This window comes from Sparus aurata, chromosome 12, assembly GCF_900880675.1.
Source record: "Sparus aurata chromosome 12, fSpaAur1.1, whole genome shotgun sequence".
NCBI lineage: Eukaryota > Metazoa > Chordata > Actinopteri > Spariformes > Sparidae > Sparus > Sparus aurata.
The window spans coordinates 5,430,032-5,449,373 of NC_044198.1; the positions used below are offsets into that span (position 1 = coordinate 5,430,032).

The window sequence follows — 19,342 nt, forward strand, 5'->3', positions numbered from 1 at the left end:
GAACCAAACAATGATACACTCGCACGTCCCACGCCGCCGCACAAACCTACGCTAATGGCCACAAGGCCTGATTTAATCACAGCGAGGATGCATGTCATTGTAAGTCCACTCAGGTCCGGCCAATTAGCCATCAAGCTAGGACTTTGAATTCCGATCAGCCTGCTGCTCAGTTGATCAGAAGTAATTTGATTCATTCATAACACGGAAAATGACCGTCCGCGGAGCTTTCAATCGAACTGTTTGGATAATCTTTCTCACTTGATGTGGTGTCTTTCTGGTTGAAACGGAACACTGGGGGCCTCAGACATTGATTGGACGGTGACGTCTGTGATGATTTAGTTAGATAAAGTTGGATTCCCGTTCCTGAGCCAGCCCTCGCAAAAAGCTATCAGACTGCGGTTCGGAAAATGCCAAGAATCGGATTTTGGGCTGCACCCTCGTCACAGCAATTAAAACCATGAAACATTCACTAGGACACAACATGGAGAAGCTGCGAGCCAACAGTCTTCTTCATCTTCTGAGCGAGCACAGTGGGAGGGATGGCAGTAGCATCGTGACCACTAACTCTTTGCACTTGGAAAACAACTCCACACCTCTCCTCCTCCTCCTCCTCCTCCTCCTCCTCCTCGTTTTCTCTCCTTTCTTCACCTTCTCTCTCCTTCCTCTCCTTCTGCCTCCGTCACCAAGCAACTAGCCTTTCCTCCGTCTCTCTGCTTCTTTCCTCGTACTTCTCTCTCTCTCTCTCTCTCTCATCTTTGTCACTCCCCTTTTTCTCCCGCATTAAACCTCCCTCCTCCCTGGCTGTGCATCAGCTTTTTGTTTCAGCATATGCAGACACCAGCAAAAGCAAGAAAACACTGCGCTTACACCTTATTGTTTTCTGAGTCATCAACGCTTCTGGTCTCAAGTGTTTGCGTCTCGTGTTGAGATTTCAATATGTCTGGAAGACACCAGCATTTTCACCACTTCCAATCTCTTCAGACGTGACATGGGCTCTATTCCCCCCTTAAAAAAGAAAGCCTGTCCCTGAAAAACACACACACTTATAACTCATTTGCATTATCAAATACATTTTGTAGTAGACTTAATGCGTCCGGATTGAGTTTCCTATCAGCATGCAAAGAACATACATGTGAACTGTTCTCTGCCTACATCAGCTCATCCTCATCGAAAAAACAGCCATAGAGGTGAAGTGGGGTCACATCCGGTTTTACAATGAACCATGTTGACATTTCTTGTGACATGGCGACCTCTAGTGGCTGTAGTAATTATCATGGCAGTAAAGGAGGAAGTAAGAGTTCCGTTCCGTTCCGTTTTCTTTCCGCTTATCCGTGAGGGTCGCGGGATGTTGCCGCTTTTTTCCTGGGGCCACATCCAGTTTACTGGATGGGCGAAGGCCACCCTGGATGAGTCGCCAGCTCATCGCAGGACCCTTAATGATGGCAGTGGCTGCCACACAAGGTACCAACTGCACATCAGGAGCAACTTTGGGGTTCAGTGTCTTGCTCAAGGATACCTCGACATGTAGCTCAGTCCCGCCCCAGGGGAGCCGGGATTCGAACCAGCGATCTTCCGATCACTAGTCCACCAGCTCTACTGAGCTACAGCCGCCCCAGGAGGTAAGAGTAAGCAGTATAAAGAGTTGGGGAACGGATGGTCAGGTCAATAGGTTCATATCCATTTAGTGTTGTTCTGCTTCTGGTTCCAGTATCGGAAACACTGCCGTTAAGCAGAGCTAACCGGGAAGTAGCAGGGTCCCGTTTCTAAATTACGTGGTAGACGAGGCAGACGGAGCTAGCCTCTGGATGACCCTGCCAGTAAAACGTGTTCAGTAATGCAAGGCTGTAATCTCGAGGGGTGGCGCGAGTGTTGCCACTTTCAGCACCAGCAACCTCATAAATTACTTCAAGACGCATCCCGAGAAAGAGCACGATGAAACTGCTCTCCCCAAACGTTATGAGACAGTGAGGGAACACGTTTCACGTAGTCTGAAAGACGTGCAGGCAACCAGCTTCACTACTGACAACGCCATCAATATCTGCCCTTCAAAGTGCAGTGCTGCAAGAAAACAAGTTCCCTGGGTAAGTTTTAAGGGAATTATTTATTGCTGGATTTATTTTAAGTTGCTGTTGCACTACCGTTTTAAACTGTAATACTGAAAAAGAGGTTGCACATTGACTGCTTTTAAAGGAATTGTTATTTAGTCCTTTTTAAGGTGAAGCAACTCACCTCTGCCACACAACAAGAAACCTGTAACTGCAAGGGTGAGGTTGGGAAAGATGTGACATTGGTTCAAATTTAAAAAGTCGACACTGACATATGGCATATTTCTTCTGTATTCAGCTGAAATCACCATCATTCAGTAACCTTCACCGTGTAGCCTACACTTAACCACAAGCAGGAAGTGAGCCCCAGAATTTAGTCTCAAAGCCCTGAATTGATTGACAAAAAACGTTGCCGGGGAAGTGGAGACGAAATCAAGACAGTGTTTAGCCTCTGTGTCTACCAAAGGAAATCAGTACACAGGACATTCTCTTTAATAATCAGTTTCTGCACAGACGGAAACTCAAACGCCGTCACTAACTCAATTGCTCCATTTATTTATTTCTATTGACATTAGCCTCATATTTGCATTCGACTGGCGAGCAAGCATTAGCAAAACTGATCAAAGGAGAGTCCAGGTACTGTTGAGTTGACTCTTCCTACGACATCCACGAACACGGAGGTCCTATCATCACCATCATCACCAACATCGTCACTGTCATCACCTTCATGGCCATCATCATTATCATTCTCAGTGTCATCATCGTCAACAACTTTCAGTCTATGTTATGTAGACTGTAGGCTTCCACTTAGTCGGATCAAGCTAGCCAGCCACCTCCACTCACAACAGTCCCAAAACACTGCAGCAGGCCCCCATCACACCAGACTGTGGTGACTCAAGGTAGCTGATGGAGCCAGCTCATCTACATTACTATTATTCTGTAAATAGCCTTTTTTTATACTACAGTTTGCTACACTTTACCGGTGTGTCTCTTTTTAAGATGTCTGGTTGCATGAGACTGTTGTGGGCAACAAACATATTCCACAGTGGACATTTTGACACACTACAGTAGATAAAGAAGAGATGTAATGAATTAAATTAGCAATGGCTGAATTCTCTTCAGCTGCTTCAGTTTCAGGGTCGTGCTCCCGGTCATCCTGGCTCGCTGTCACACAGTCGGGGGTTTAGGATTTGGCTTAATGTGACCGGGTGTGTTAAGCGGTTGTGTTTGTTCCTCCAGACTCTTTGACTTTCCGCTTGCTTCAACAGTGCTTCAACATCAAACATATTCACACATTCCTCTCATCCCAATCTTTTCACCTTATCTCCGTCCCCGCTCCCCTCTTTTTCTTTGAATCTCACTCATCCCAGCCTCTTGTCTCCTGCTGCGTCTCTCTTTCTACCCCTCTCTCGCTAAACTCTCTTTGGGTTTGCCCGTAGCAGTTTCCCTTGAAGCCGCCCCGACAATGAGCCGCGCAGAGGCTTCTGACGCACATCAAGCGAACTCCTCGCAGCAAAACAGAGGGAAACGAGGGATCAACACAAGTAGCATGAAAAGATGGCAGGAAGAGAAGTCTGACAGGGTTGTGCTCTAATAAAAAGACTGAAATACTTTTGAGTCGGGTTCATGTTTGAACCCCCTTTTCTTTAATTCTGATTAAATTACAGGGTTAGTATATTAACAAAAAATCTCTGAAGCTGTTGGGTTGTTGAACTATTTAACTCATCATCCATCTTTACAGATTGGCTGGGTAATAAAAAGTCAACTGTCTTCTCATTCAGAGTTAATTTTGAGGGATAGAATTCTGTGATTAAGAGCACTCCTTATTTCATTGGAAAGTAGGCCACATCCAAACTGCCTGGCAGTGCTGACTGAGTTCAGTTGTGTGACAGATACTGTAGAAATACAGCACAATATGACAAATATAGGCCAAATCATATTCACAACTAAATGGAAGCAGCAAACCATGTTCCGCATTTGACAACATTTTAAAAGGAATACTGGCTGATGCATCATCATCTGAATATTAACATTCTAAAGGACTCGTACATGTTTTCTCGATCACATACACGCATATAGAGGGAGATCCAATATTTCTCACACACACACACACACACACACACACACAAACATGTGGCATTTCTGTGAATACAGTACATCCAGTGCTTGTGGTGACATTCATTATTAATAAGATGCAATTAGTTTCAAATCTGCTGCTTACTTTTACAGCACAGACATAACCAGACAAATAAATACGTCCAAGAAACATCCAAGTATTAATAAAATGTTGTCAGTGTGAGAGTAGTGTGGACAAGTTTGGTCAACATAGTGGTCTACAAGGGGACGAATAAGATGCTTAAAGCTCCTAAAGCAGAAAGGGTTTTCTAAAAGTGATTTTTTTTTTTTTTGCCTAGCCAACCAGTACAAGACCTGAAGAAGAGCAGGAAAGAAAAGCAAATCCTCAATTGTTACATTTGGTATTTTAATTTGACATAAGTTATGAATGTATTGAAATTGTCACTGATCTATCCTTTGTCAATAAGGTAGTTCACTAACAAACTCATCTTTTAAGCATCAGTGGTCACATCTACTTGTAAGAGGAGGACTGGTTGCTCTGGCGTGTAGGGAACTGAACCTTCAACCTTCAATGTTAACATCTTCTGGTGAGTCCTGTGTTGAGTCCTGTGTGTTCAAATCAAACTACACGTCATGAAATTCGAAACATATCGCTCTCTTAATGCATCTAAGTTTGAGATGTTGACTGAAGACAAAGTTCAGTTACAAATGCAATTCTTGGATAGTGGTCCCAACGACTCCGAAACTCAGAGCTCACGCGCGACCTTAACCACTCTGTAAGGACACTCCCACACAGAGTTTAAAAGCCTGCAACTCCCCTCCAGTTACTCGGAACTGAAGGAGCCTCTTGAATGAGAGGTGAGACGTCTTCAAGAAACTGAAACAAGTCCAGTTGCCTACGATAACAGCACTTAGAATTACCACGACCTGGATGACTGAGAACCCTCATCAACAATTCTTGGATAAGTGACATTTTACATTCTCTGCCAGTTTTCTTCAGCCGGGCTCATTAAGCTCTGTGGCAAAAGAAATACGAATCCCTTTCTGAAGAACTGTCCCTCAGAAATGCTAAAACAAACACATTGTCCTCCCTCGGCGTAGCAACGAGAAGATGGTTGCACATCACAAAATGTCTATGCCGTTTAATAAGTGGATCGCTCTGCCCTCGCCCAACTCCTGCCTGTCGGAGTGGAGAACGCGGCAGGTAAATCGAAAGAGATGTATTGCGCGGAAAAATCGAAATGTCAAGGTTTCCCCCCACAGCCAGAGGACGTTACAATTGTTGCACCAATATTCTGCTTCCACATGCCCACATCCCACATCTATTTAAAAGAAATCTGTCAAAGCCAGCAACAGAAAAGGGAAGGAGAGAAATTGTTTTCATCCTGCGAACACAGGGAGACAAAGCCCACGTGTCGAAGATGGAGTCGTACAGGTAGAAATGAAGACAGAACAGGGGGAAAAGGGGGAAGAGGGGGGATCATTTATCCTGCGACTTTCTGGCAGAAAGTAAAAGACGACACATGAACGACGGAAAGAAGCAACGAGGGAGAATGAACCAAAGCTTGGAAGGAAGAGACAAACAAGTACAGCTTGTGTTTAGTCCCCTGGTGCATACTTGGCAGTGACATATAGAGCTCATTACTGCAGTTTATTAATTCATGGTCACTTTAGCTAAAAAAAAAAAAAAAATGATTTCAGCTCTCTGGTTCCCTGCTTGATCAGATGGTTTCATCTTCTCTGTCAAGACTTTAATCACATTGTTGGTTACAAGGATCAACAACTTGTTACACACAAACAGAAGAAGGACCCGTGTGATTGGAGTTTATTACCACTCACTAACTTGCATTCCTTCATTAGCTGTATCAAAAGATTATACTGAAGCCTGGGACACCATATCTTTGGATTAGAGCTGATGGTTGTTTTCATTATCGATTCATCTGCCGATTTATTCATTGATTAATCACGAAGTCTATGAAACATCACAAAGAAGGACACAATTCCCTCGAGCACAATGTGATGTCAACATTTGTTGTCTTGTATTGTCCAACCAACTGTCCAGAACTCAAAGATTTCCATGTGAAGGTGTGTATTTAACACTAAATCATTTATCAAAATAGTTAAAGGTTCCTTTTTTGCCATTTGATGACTCGATTAATCAACTAATCTCTGCATTCATATGATATAAACAACCACAGAAAGAAAGCACGAGATTGCCATCTAAAACTGGAGGCTATGTGACAAATTGACCAGGATCCTGTCTTTCATTAATACAGAACAACCTAGTCAGAAACATGACCATATCAGCACTGTTCATATCCATTGTGAAATGAAAAGACAACAGAGGTTTTTTTATTTTGCCTACTGATGTAGTAAGGAGGCAAAAGAAACATAACTGCTGATATGTACGTGCATGTTTGTAACTCAATGACGCTAAACCTAATCTATCATTTTAACCCAAACCAAGATGTTTTCCTAAACCTGACTGAGATATGTTGTTTTAAGAGTAACTCCAAATCAAGTCTCGGAATGACTATTACCTCGGTCAGTGATTAACTAAGAAGGCCAACTTCACGGTTTCCATCGTCCCGTTATTACAATGTTTTTTTACAGAAAAAAATTAGTTGGGAGTCCAACACATGTATATCCCTCCCGTCATCATGTCAGTGGAAAATAATTTCTTCTCAGAACAACTTGAGTTGTATCAAAGGTGTAGGAAGCAATTCTGGAGAAAGACAGCTGATTGTTAAATCTCCTGGTCGTCAAATATCAACAATTAAGCTTGGCGTTCAGCGGTCCCTGTGAACTGTTCTTAAGCTCAATACAATTACACAAGAATTTCTCTAATTGGTCCGGGCCATTAGAAAACTTCACCTTCTCCTCCTGCACCAATTTCTTTTTTTAACAGAAACCCTGGGCAACGTTTGCAGATTTCTGTGCACTATTTGAACACAGTTGTTTTACCGGCAAAACCATTTCTGAGTGGTTCCCTGATCAGTCTGGACTGAGACAAGGTTACAAGCAAGCAGGCGGGTTTTGTCTGTCTACCACAATTGCATTTCAGTCTGTTCATTATAAAGTTCTTGTCAGTAAGGAAGAGAGCAGATATTCAATCCCTCTAGTGTAAAATATGTCTGACTTGAACTTGAGTAACTGACAGTAAAGCCCCTGAGAATGACATTTTAAAATCCACATGGCTCAAGTGTTAAAAAAAGCAGTCAACACACGACAATGAAACAAGCAAACAAAGTGTTACTTATTTGTTTGACAAACCCTCAATTTGCTCGCAATGAGACAGTTTCATGTTGTTCGGTTGATACGGGTTCCCGTTGCCGGATTTGACATTTGGAGACCAGAGCATAAGGATGGGGAAACAGCACCTATCCATCGTACAGACCCTCGGAGGACAGTGTGCCTCTGCGGTTTATAAATCAACATAAGCCTCCATCATTAAAACGGCACTACACAGCGAGAAGTTCCCTGTCATGAGAAGAAGTCAGAAGTAATCGGGGTATTTATGAGTGAGGATAAAAGTGGCAGCCGAGGGGAGAGAATGTACTGCCGAGCCGATTTACTGTCCAGAAGAACAGTCTTTATTATTGATCCCACGGTCCTACCCGGATTTCTGTTCTCATTCTGACAGGCAGTCCATTTCTCAGTCGTGGGCTCTGACTCGTAAAAAACAAACTTTCAGGAATGCATTTTTCATCAAATAGTCTGAGAAATGGATCCAGACTGATAAATACATTTGGCGTGGCCGTTGAAGAGATGATTGTTTGAATCTGGTGTGTTTGAGCCGGGAAAGATCTGAAACATGCAGGGTAGGGGGCTCTGAAGGGACCAGGATTGAAATAACACTGGACTACAATTAATCAATTCATTTTGAAAATAATCTGCAGAATAACTGATGATTAAACTATCATAATTTGTTGCAGCCCTCAGTCAAAGCAGCATTGAGTGCTGTTTGAAGACAAGATGTGAACTCTGCTGAGTCAGTCACAATGCCACTGGCTTTCCAGACAGAAAACTAAAAAAAGTTCTAATTTCATTCACATGAGAATGACCTCAGGACTAATTCTCTGACCGTTGCATTCATTTACCAAGAAAATGCTTGACTTTGTCACTCGGGTTGAAAGATTTGTAAATGGCCGTGTTTTTGCATTAGTTCACGCGGCTCCAAATGAATTTGTTTCTGACGGCATCAGTGGCTTAATATTGCAATTGCGCTTGCCTCCGAGTTAACACGGAAGAGGGTAAAAGTCATTGGGCCTCATTCATGAACCGTTCTTACGAACAAATGTGTTCTTAAGTCCCACTTACGAAGATTTTACGAAGATTGTGGCATTCATGAATTTTTTCTTATCTAGGATTTTTTCTTAGGCAAGAACAAATCCTACGAACACTCAGGAGTACTCTTACGCATATTTAAGTGCCGAAATGTTGGCATGGTTGTGTTTTCTTCTCTTGTGTAGTACAATAAAATGCAATATTACAGTGATAATTCTGTCATATTTATTCATTTATTTCATATTTTTGGTAATTTACAAAGAATTTAAATTCTAAAATAAATTAAATGTGCCAATGATTTAAGATAAATCAAGTAAATTGGAAACATGCCATCAATTAGTAACCCCCCCCACCCTATTTATACGTGGCATTTCTCCATCCAAGGACCGCAAAACAATGGCATATATATTGATCCTGCGGCTTTCATCAATGTAAGAACACAGCTGCGAACAATTCTGAGGCTTACGAACGAGTTGGTGAATCTGACGTAGGGTTTTCTTAAGGAACCTCTTAAGAACAACTTAAGAAAGAATCTAAGAAGATTCTTAAGAAAGATATTGGTGAATGAGGCCCATTGTGAGCACTCTCTTTCTGCTACAATGAGCTATGTATTTGAGCTCACCATATAAATGCGATTTAGATTTGCTGGATTCTATCTCAACGGCTGAATACCTGTCCGCCTGCGAGGCTGTTATTCCGTGTCTACGCTGCTGTCAGTCGTTTTCACATGAAGTCTTTTACATCCCCTCGCTCCCTCAGTCCCTCCTCTGTTTATCGGGCTGTAAATTATACATACTGACTGGCTCGACTGAGCGACACACTCGAGATCAAATCGTTAACCTGAATGTGTCACAGCGTCTCCATCCTCACACCAAAAGACACTGTAAACACTACAGAGAGCTTAGAATGACACACAGCGCTGGACTGGTTCCAAATATGGCTGCAACTCATTTGGATTATCAGTTTGTTTTGTCAGCATTTATCAATGAATGTACGCATCATTACCACACACAGTCTATTCAATGGTTGGAACATGTTTCACATAATTCCAGATAATACAAGTGCACAGCTCAAGTAAATATGGAACAAAGGTCTAGCCGTTTCAATGCAGAAATGTTACATCCTTAAACTCAAAAAATGCAGTTGATTATTTTTCCAGCAATCAATTCAGTGACCAATCGTTTTAGCTTGTTTTAAAAAGCAGCGTTGACATTTTTTTTTTGGCCACTTGGGGGCAGCAGACACGAGCTAAAAGCACAAACTTGTTGGCAAACAGCTCAGGACGTACAGAGCAACAACAGCCTCCAGTTGGTGTCCGCCTGATGTCGAACATTCACTCTCCTTTTGGTCACCACCAACTACTGAGACAAATATGCAGGTAACGCACACCGGGTTCATCGGAGCTCTTTCAACTGAAAACAGAAACAACGCTGATGAGAGCGACGAGAGGGAACCGAAACGGACAACGCTGCAGCCAAAAAAAACAAAAACAGTGAGCTGAAAGACAGTATGACGCGCCACAGAGCGGAGGGGAACTACAGGGCTGCAGAATTCTCAGTGGGTTCATCACTACAAACGAGCTCCATCACATACGTGCGCTCATTTGATCCATTATTAATAAGATGGAAGAATATTGATCGTAGCTGATTTAGCATGAGTTGAAGTGCCAACTGTAATGTGTTGCTCTTGAGGATGAGGTTGTAGACTGGCAGCCAGTGTGGTAAGCGCGCACGATCCAGCTCAACTAACACCACTCTTACTACTTACTACTTGTAGCTGTATAGTACCTAAGATTATAATTACAGTTTGAGCAAATGAGCGTACAACGTATTTAATTCACACAATATTTTTTTTTTTTTTAAAAGCCTGATTGTGGTGGCTGTGTAGATTCAGGTGCAGAAGCAGGTGACAGCCAGAGGAACACAGTCAACAAACATGTTCACAGTGAAGCAAAACGATGGAAAACGCTCCGCTCCGACAGGTCGCTGAGTTTGTACTGACATGCATTTATTCAAAGCATCTCTGGTTTTGTAATTTAGCTCATTAGCTCTGTGAGGGAAAAAAAAAAAGAAAAAAAGAAGAGGGGTTGGCTCCAATCTGCTACAGAGCTTGAAATCAACCAGATTATAGCCGCCAAGGAAGGTTCGCATCGCTAAAACTTCACTTTGCTGACAGTTTATCGGGAAAGCCCGCTTGAGGTGGAAATCTTATTTATGCACTAATCACCTTGGGCTGGGTGGATCCTGCTGGTCCTGGTCAATACACCGCGGGTGGGCGGCAGGAGGAGGAGACGGAGGCAGTGACAGGAGACAGAGGAAGACAGAGAGCGAGAAGAAAAGGGCACGGTGGTTAGGGAGAGCCGTCCCAGAGTTAAAAGGTCAAAGAGAATCATCGCAGCAAAACATCAGAACTGTATTCTCACGGGCTCTGACTCTCGCTGGATGAACTGGATTTTCAAACATTACCATGGAAACTGCCCATATGCCTCATAAAAACTAAATGACAATGGCATGAGAGGTCTACAGGCCCGAACACGTACAAATAGTTTGTCTGCGACGCCACATTATTGTAATCTCAGTCTGACTGCTATCGTTCAGCAGGCCTGTGGAGGAGGACGGGGTGGCAGACAGAGAGATGTCCGGGACTAACGCCGTCCAGGTTTGAAACGGTCCGTGTTTCTGATGACATTATTATAGGATATTCTGTCTCGTGTCCAATAATAGTAATTGAGAGAGAATGTCGGTGTGAATCTCTGTATCCAGGTCTGTGTGGGATTTAGACCGACTCTTTAACCTACTAACATTCTGACAAAAACACCTTTAGAGCGAGCAGAATGTCACTGAAATTGATGCAAAAGGATGTTTACACACCGCGATCCGCTGCTGCACGCGCTCATGAAGGGTTCAGAGTCGTCTATCAAACTACGTGCGGCTTTACCATTACACACAGCACCAACTATCAGTGATTTTGGTGAAACAGGGTCATATTTTATGGGGGAAAAAAAAATGTTTTTGCTGCTTTCCCACTGATGGCCTTGAATAGCATGCATGTGACTTTGAACACAACCATAACCCTGGTTCATGGATAGTTCTCTTGGCATGCCGTTACCGTTCTGAGCCTGCACGTTCACTTCATGATGCGCGCTCTCGAGACAAAACACCGTTCAGAGTTTAATTTGTCGTTTGAAGCACGCAACGTCTGACAAAGTGTTTTCATGTCTCTAACGAGAAAAGCCAAAACTCTGCAGCGGGGGGCGACCAGCTCTCGTAACATCATACAAAAGCAGTAAAGATGACAGCCGACGGAGTCCTCAGTGACACGTCCCACGCCCTTCACAGCCTTTTCCGAGGCGATGCTGCAGGGGCAGAGGCTCAGAGCTTCCTGTGCACTGAAGTGCCACTTTAGAATATGATCCTCTCCACGGCTACTGCACAACTCAACGGCAATAAAGATGGTACCTCCACGCTCAGTGAGCTGGGCCAACATATAGCACTCTATACTTAGTACTCCCATTGGTCAACTTCTTAACTTAACTGTCTTTGATTAACCTCTTTCGCACAACATTTTACTACATGTCATTTGTCGTCTTATTATATACATTTGACATTTTTATATGTACTGTATAGTCTCTCTATGTTAGAGTCATGCGCATTATTGCCTGCATTAATGGGCAACATTTTGAATCTTGAGTTTTGAATCAACTGAAACTGGCCTTTTTTTTTTTTTAATTGCGTGTCTCTGCAGGTGACTCTCACTCTCTTCAAAGCGACAACAAAGCACCGCGGGGCAGTTTGGAGAGCTGAGACTCCGGGAGGAAACGTCTGGATTTTTGCCAGTACCTATTAACACGTATCGATCCCCATCTCCATGCTGTGGACATCAATTATTCCCCCTCTAATTTTTTTCACCGCAGTTCATCGTTTCATCGTATCTTTTGATTAACTTACTGGCGACACGGCGGCACTCGTGGCAGGCTGTCGTAGCTTATGTTATGAGTCTTATCATAAGGCATTGTTTGGAACATCAATAACCAGGTTACCCATGTACGCTTTGTATGCAGCCGTGTGAGCAAATGAAAAATGCAAATTGGGCAGCAGCCAGTAGGTTCAATTAATATGATGGGAAGTGTCAGCGCCCAGCGTGTCTCCCTGCAGGGTCTGCCTGTAGGATCCTCCGAGCCTCAGCTGTGTTGAGCAGAGCATTTCCTAACAATATAAAGCGCAAACATTCGCGTGAAAGAGTCAAATCTAAAGACTTCCCCCGACAACCTGTGACAAAAAGTCACGAGGGCGCGTCGCTCGCCTTTGAAAGAGACAAAACGTTTGCGCGGCGTGCATCCCCTGCAGCCGCCGCTTCCTTGTTTCTACTGATTAATTCGTCTTTTTATGAAATCCCGACAAATGAATAGCGGATTCGGAGAAAGCTGGGGCCTTCGGTGTATAATAATAATAATAATAATAATAATAGTACTGGCAGTGATAACAAACCCACGAGCCACATGTAATCTGTAATTTCCATTACGAGTCCATCAGCGAGGAATCGACTTGGATTGATGCTGGAGACGTGAAACAATAAAGCTGCCAGCATCGCGGGGGACGTCGAGTGCATTACCAAACCAATAAAGGCCGCTTCCACTAATTACCTCTGCTCCTTCCGTCTTTGTTTACAAACTGATTTATGAGTCAACAAATACCCGAGTCTGCCTATGGGACGGAGAGAGACACTCATTACTGTCACGGTGGCAGAGGAGCTGCTCGTGTGTGTGTGTGTGTGTGTGTGTGTGTGTGTGTGTGTGTGTGAGTGTGTGTGTGTGTGACTGAAATATTATCTCTCATTCATGGGAACACCAGGTGAGACGGCATAAGGTGGATTTAAAAACAATACAGTCCATTTGTGATATTTGCTTTGTAAGAGACGCTGAAAAATCCAATACAGATGTGAAGATTTCTGTCACCAAATATAGATGACAGAGATACTGACGATGCGCTCTGAACAGACTAGGGGTGGTTAATCGGCCCAATTTCCCAATTCGATTCGATTCCGATTATAAAAGTCTCGATTCGATTACAAATCGATTTTCGATTATTAACGATTATCGATTCGATTTTCAATTATTAACAAATTGATCTTCCATTTAACATCAGTCAGCTGCTGAATTATTTTACTTCTCTTTTGAGTAATACGTCCCAGCACCTTCAATATTGTATAGTGTAACTGTAATATCCAAGTTATTATTTTTTAATTTGTTTTAAATGTAGTCTTCAGCAGCCGGACTCATGTTAGAAGCATTGTCGGTGACGAGAACCAGGGCGTGTTTCTCTATTCCCCACTCGTCTGCCATTGCTTTGAGAAACTCACACATATTTGCGCTTGTGTGGCTATCATCCATAACTTTCGTCTGAAGTACGTAGGACATTAGCTTCCATCAACTGCTGACATAATGAGCTGTAAAGCTTTGTCTCCTTGTAAAGATTTGGAATCAATTTAAGTGTGAAAAAAGCTCCGGGATGGAATAACATATCTTGGCTCCAGACTGTGGACCATGTAGCGGAAGCCAGTAAGAGGAGGACTCCAGCTTGTATTACTACTCAAAAAAAAAGCCTCGATTTTTTAAATCGATCTTTGGAAATGTAATAATCGATTCATAATCGCCAATATTATAATCGCGATTAATCGATAATCGATTTTTTTCACCACCCCTAGAACAGACACGATAAACTATGTTTTCTTTCCATACATCAATCCCTACTGCGCCGCTTCGTTTCCAGATTAGCACTATTTAACAAAAGAACATCACACCGCTTCCTCTCCGTCAATACGATTCAGACTTTCCTTGAGTATCAGAGGAGTCCAGGTGACCGATGTGTGGACACTCAGAACAAGAACTGGGAGTAGCCAAAGCAGCGGGACGTCAACTCTCTGACAGTTTAGTTGATAATGTTCATCGTTTTTCAATGCATCAGTCCTGCTGTGTGACTGATGTTCCACAGGTGTGGTTTCTACCTCATCGTACAGGACTGAATCATGACGCCGTGCTGACTTGACTTAGACAGGAAGTGACGGACTGAAGTTAGGGACCGGCTTATAAGAGCGCGCCAGTAGGCAGGAGTCACCATGGTTACAACCACAAAGTGGCAGAAAGACTGCTGAACGGCGATATCGTCAATATTCATCAAGTGCTGAAATCTCAACGTTCAGCCTGAATGACGAGACGTCATAAAAGTTAACGAGCTGAGTTAATGTGTCTCAGGTGACGCTGCACATCCTGCGATGTGACTAATGTGCAAGTGCACATTGCAAAGTCAGTGCTGAAAAGATCGTTCTCTATTCTGCTTGTCAGTATACTGCTTTTCTACTCTGTCGCTAGTATCGCAAACACGTCCAAATACATGTGGTACTGATAGCAACGCTAAAAAAAACACACTGCCCGCTGATCGTTGCGTTCTGGCCACCGGAGCTGAGTGCAGCCATTCTAAACAATGTTCACGGTCCCACAAGGTGTACCACCGCAAGTTCAGGAGGTTCCCAGAAGCGTCTCTCCGCTGGGCTCTGTGGGGAATACGCACCCAGTCTATTTTTGACAGAAGCAGACAGAAGCTGCCTCAAGACAGAGCAGGAAGGCAGGAAATAAAAACAGCCGCTGCCTACTCACCAACGGTAGACGCAGCACAACAACCGAGGGAAAATGACCAAACACAGTCTGAGGAAGTCAACGTATCAGGCAGGCATGACGCTCCGCATTTAAAAAACGCTCCCGATGGGGTGTGAAGCTGCGCGTAGGACAGAACAAGACTGCGTCACACACACACACACACACAAGGTACGTGGAGACACGTCCAATGGGATCAAGGGGTGTCAGCCCTCGTCTTAACCACACAGAATATTTCCTTTAAGTGAAACGTGTCTGACAAAGACGATTTCCTATTACATGTGTGAAAGGACAACTCCACGCAATGTTTGCATCCGTTTCTCGGGACTTTCTCTGAGTTCTTGCGTGGTCTTGTGATTCTCGCATGATCTCATCAATCCATCAGTCCACCTGCTGCACGAGGTAACATTACTTTAATTGCTTTTTTTTTTTTTATTTGTAAAATTCGTCAACTGCACAATCTTTTGATGAAAATAAAATTGTGTCCCTCAATTCTCACCATAGATACTGCCACTGTATAGAGGTCAAGTCAGACCATAAATGTTAATCAGCTTCAATAAGACTTTTGTTTAGCGCGACATTCAAATACAAATCATCTTTTATCATTTGATGAATTCAGGAACATGTTTAAAATATGATGTTATTTTGTTGGCAGCTATGTAGGGTATGAAGAGTAAAAACTGAAGTACAGAAAAACAATTCAATACAAAAAAAAGTTGTTACAGATAAAAATGCAGACTTTTGAAACTTTTATTCTTTTCAGATGAGTCTGGCTTCCAGAGACTTGGATCACACCGAACGTCTTTTTTACGTTTTAAAACGAGTCCCAATCTCCTGCCGGCTGTTCAGGAGAACGCTGCAACGCTGTTTCACTGTGAAGCTCCAGAAATGTTTCGTAGACTCCAAAACTTCACCCAACTTTCCATCAGCATGGGGTCGAGCAGACTCAGAATTTCTCATTCTGGGTGAACTGATCCTTTAACGTGCAGCTATAACATCCTCCCGCCTTTTTATTTCATATTCTACGCCAGGTTGTAGAACCTGACTGCGGGGATTTGCTCTCACTCCACCACAGGAGCATTACTGAGGTCCAACACTGGTGCTGAGTGATCACGGATGTCTGGGGTTGAGGTCGGGGTCGGGGCTCTGTGCAGAACTGTCCACAACAACACATGTCTTTACGGAGCGATGTGCACGGTTGCACTGACATGTGGAAACAAATCTGGGTGAAACACAAACAGCTGACACAAAGCTGGATACACACCGACGCCTGACACATCATCATTAGGGTTTGAACCGAAGGACCCCACAGAGGCCAACGGAACAGCTCCACTTTGCAGGTATGACAGATTGTTGTGTAAAACCTGATGGATTTCATGCACTTCCACCAGGTGAAGTATTGTGCAACCCACACACAAGTGCATGCACACCTACACACACACACCCACACACACACCCACACACACACACACAGTATACCAACTCTAGAGAGCAAAAAGCATGACAGATCAGGTTCACACACACACGCACACACACGTGCATGCACACCGACACACCTACACACACGCACAGTATAGCAACTCTAGAGAGCAAAAAGCATGATAGATCAGGTTCACACACACACACACCGTGCGCAGTCATTTGCCTAAACATCAGGGAGGTGCAGCAGCAGTTGCTCTGCGTGTGCAGCGGCTGATGTGATAGAGGAGTGTGTGCTGGGAGGCTGCAGACACTTTGCTCCTCGGCAGATCCTCCAGCAGCCCTGCGCCGGGCTATGACTCATACCGCCAGCCTTCCCTCTGATGCTGGAGACGACACGGAAACGCACCAGTAAACAACAAGCAAACAACCGTGTGCAGCAGGCACGAGCCGAGCCGAGCCCGGAGCATGTCCCGGGAACATTTCATGTCTTTTCTCTCTCTTTTGCACTTACCTTTCTTTGACGTTACAGAAACAAACTCAGATCCTCCTCTCAGGTGTCTGCTGCTGCTGCTGCTGCTGCTGCCTTGCCAGTTCGTCTCCTCCTCCTCCTCCGAGACGTCGCATCTCTCCCACGGTCCTGATGGAGAGGAGAATCCGCGCAGAGATGCACCAAACCTGCCCGGAGCTTCGGTGTGACGGCCCGGCGGAGTGTTTGGGAGAGGGTGCAGGCGGAGGGGCGAAGGAGTGAAGCTCCGAGAGCGCAACGAGTCTGATGGATGTCGCTCGGCTTCCTCGAGGGGTGGAGGGTTGACGCTCCTGCCGCTTTCAGGGACTCCTCGGAAAGTAGGTTTTGTCAGCTGTTAGCAAACAGGTGCTACCATGTGCCTGTGTTGATTAAACGCTGTTAGCGAAAGTTGCTTTGTTTTTGTTTGTTTTAATAATGTTATGCTCAGTGTTAAAGCTTTCCCTGCCACACATGTAGGGAACTATCCTTTAAGGCTACACTGTACAAAATTTAGTCATTTATTTTCATTAGCACTTATATATTTGCCCGCCACAGTAGGCCACGTCTAGAGAACACTGTAGCCTAGCTAGTTTCCTGAGCTAGCTACACTAATTTTGACATCTTAGTCAAGGTAAACTAATAGTTTGACGTTTTTAGAAATATAAGCTTATTACTTTTTTTCTCACTTAGACGAGAAGACCGACACTGTGCTGCCAAAGCCACAAGCAGGAGAAGATTAGCTCAAAAACATGAAGAGTAGAGGCAGGGAAAGAACAAAATTAGCTCGCCCAGGCCGATGGAAGACTAGACACCAGGAGGCTATTTCAAAATTAACCTTAACATGAACCATTTAGTGTATTTGCTGGAAAAAAATAGCCCACAAAAATATGTATATTTTTTTCCAGATTACTTAACAAATGTTACCTCTTGTCAATATATTTAAAAAATTGTTGAGTTTAGATTTTTGTTTGTTTTTTGTAAAGAGAATGTTTAAAATTGTGTAACTGCCAATGCTGTATATATATATATGTTTTAATTATCTATGTACAGTTTGTTGTGTTTTATCATTTAAATGAATTTGATTTCATTAAGGCCAAATCTGTATCAGTCTAATAATTTGAAATACTAGTATTAGGTATTATTCCTTCTTTGGTTAGTATAATTAAGGCTACAGTCCTACCACTACTGTTGCTTAAAGAATAACAAACTGCAGCTTGCAACAGAAAAAGAACAAAACAAATTTTTTTTTAAAAGTTACATTTGCATATGAACCAACTGTGACATGTAACTTTCTAGGTCTGTGGAAAGTTAAACTAAATTGTTGGTTGATTTGGCCTATTTAAAATTACCACGCACCAAAATTAGAGGAAACAACACGTACAAAACGTAAAGCTGATATTTCTTTTATCACGTGAAGGCAGCACCGTGTGTGTGTATTGAGGCTACGCATTTGGCATTTAACCTGAAATGATGTGAGCCTGCAGGGTCCTAGTGCCCACAGTTTGCTTTTTCATTCACTTTGGCCTAAATGTTCAACAGGTGGAAACAAACAATTCATGTGCTGATATTTTACATGACTAAATAAAAAGAAAACAATAGAAATTAAAATAAAGTTAAAGTGTTATTGGATGCTGGGGCAGAAAAAAAGGAAACAACTTTTTTCTCAAATCCACAGGGAAGCTGTGCTGATTTTTGCAGTCAATTACAAAGTGAATGTCATTTTAACAGGACATCTGATTGTGTTATTAAAACATAATCCTGAGCTTTTGGTAAATATTGTTGTCATAAAATATGAAATTATTCACCGAACAGAGGTTTAAGTGCGATTCAGCCTGAATCTCCATATGGCATATTAGCTAATATAGGCTATATGGAATATGGAGTAACAGATGTAGAGTAAATAAACAAGACCTGCAAAGAAAGAGCTAAAGAAAAACATAATTTCCCTGTACAACCAAAACATTTGTGTATAAACTAACTGAACCTTTTATACATTTTGGTAAAGTAGCTCTAAGTGTATAAAGAATATGACTGGAGATATTCTGTGTTCCATGTTTACCAGGAGTGAAAAGACCAAAACAAACTATGAATAGATCCTACTCATATTGTCTGTGCACCAAAAGTTTGATATATCTTATTCCTTTCTAAATCCAGTATGTTGAAACTTTCCTTTTTTTTTTTTTTTACAACTTAAGTTCTCTTTAGGTTAAATTTTCAATTTCATGTTGTGACAATGTTGTGCTCATGGTCTGATTTGGTTTTTAGCACAAAAGCCATTCAGATAGGGATAGGAAAAGATCACGTTTGGCTTACCTGGGTCTGTCGCCACAATCATGACCATGTCCTGACATCTCATTA

General features: G+C 43.0%; 1 protein-coding gene across 1 annotated transcript in view; it reads right to left on the reverse strand.

Annotated features, from left to right (window-relative positions):
* rab27b (RAB27B, member RAS oncogene family) overlaps positions 1-17,304 on the reverse strand; it is a 65,111-nt gene extending 47,807 nt beyond the window's left edge. The window contains exon 1 of the mRNA XM_030436053.1: positions 16,991-17,304. The gene's annotated coding sequence lies outside the window, so the exon portion shown is untranslated. The remainder of the gene's footprint in view (positions 1-16,990) is intronic.
* Between the last annotated feature and the right edge of the window lie 2,038 nt (positions 17,305-19,342).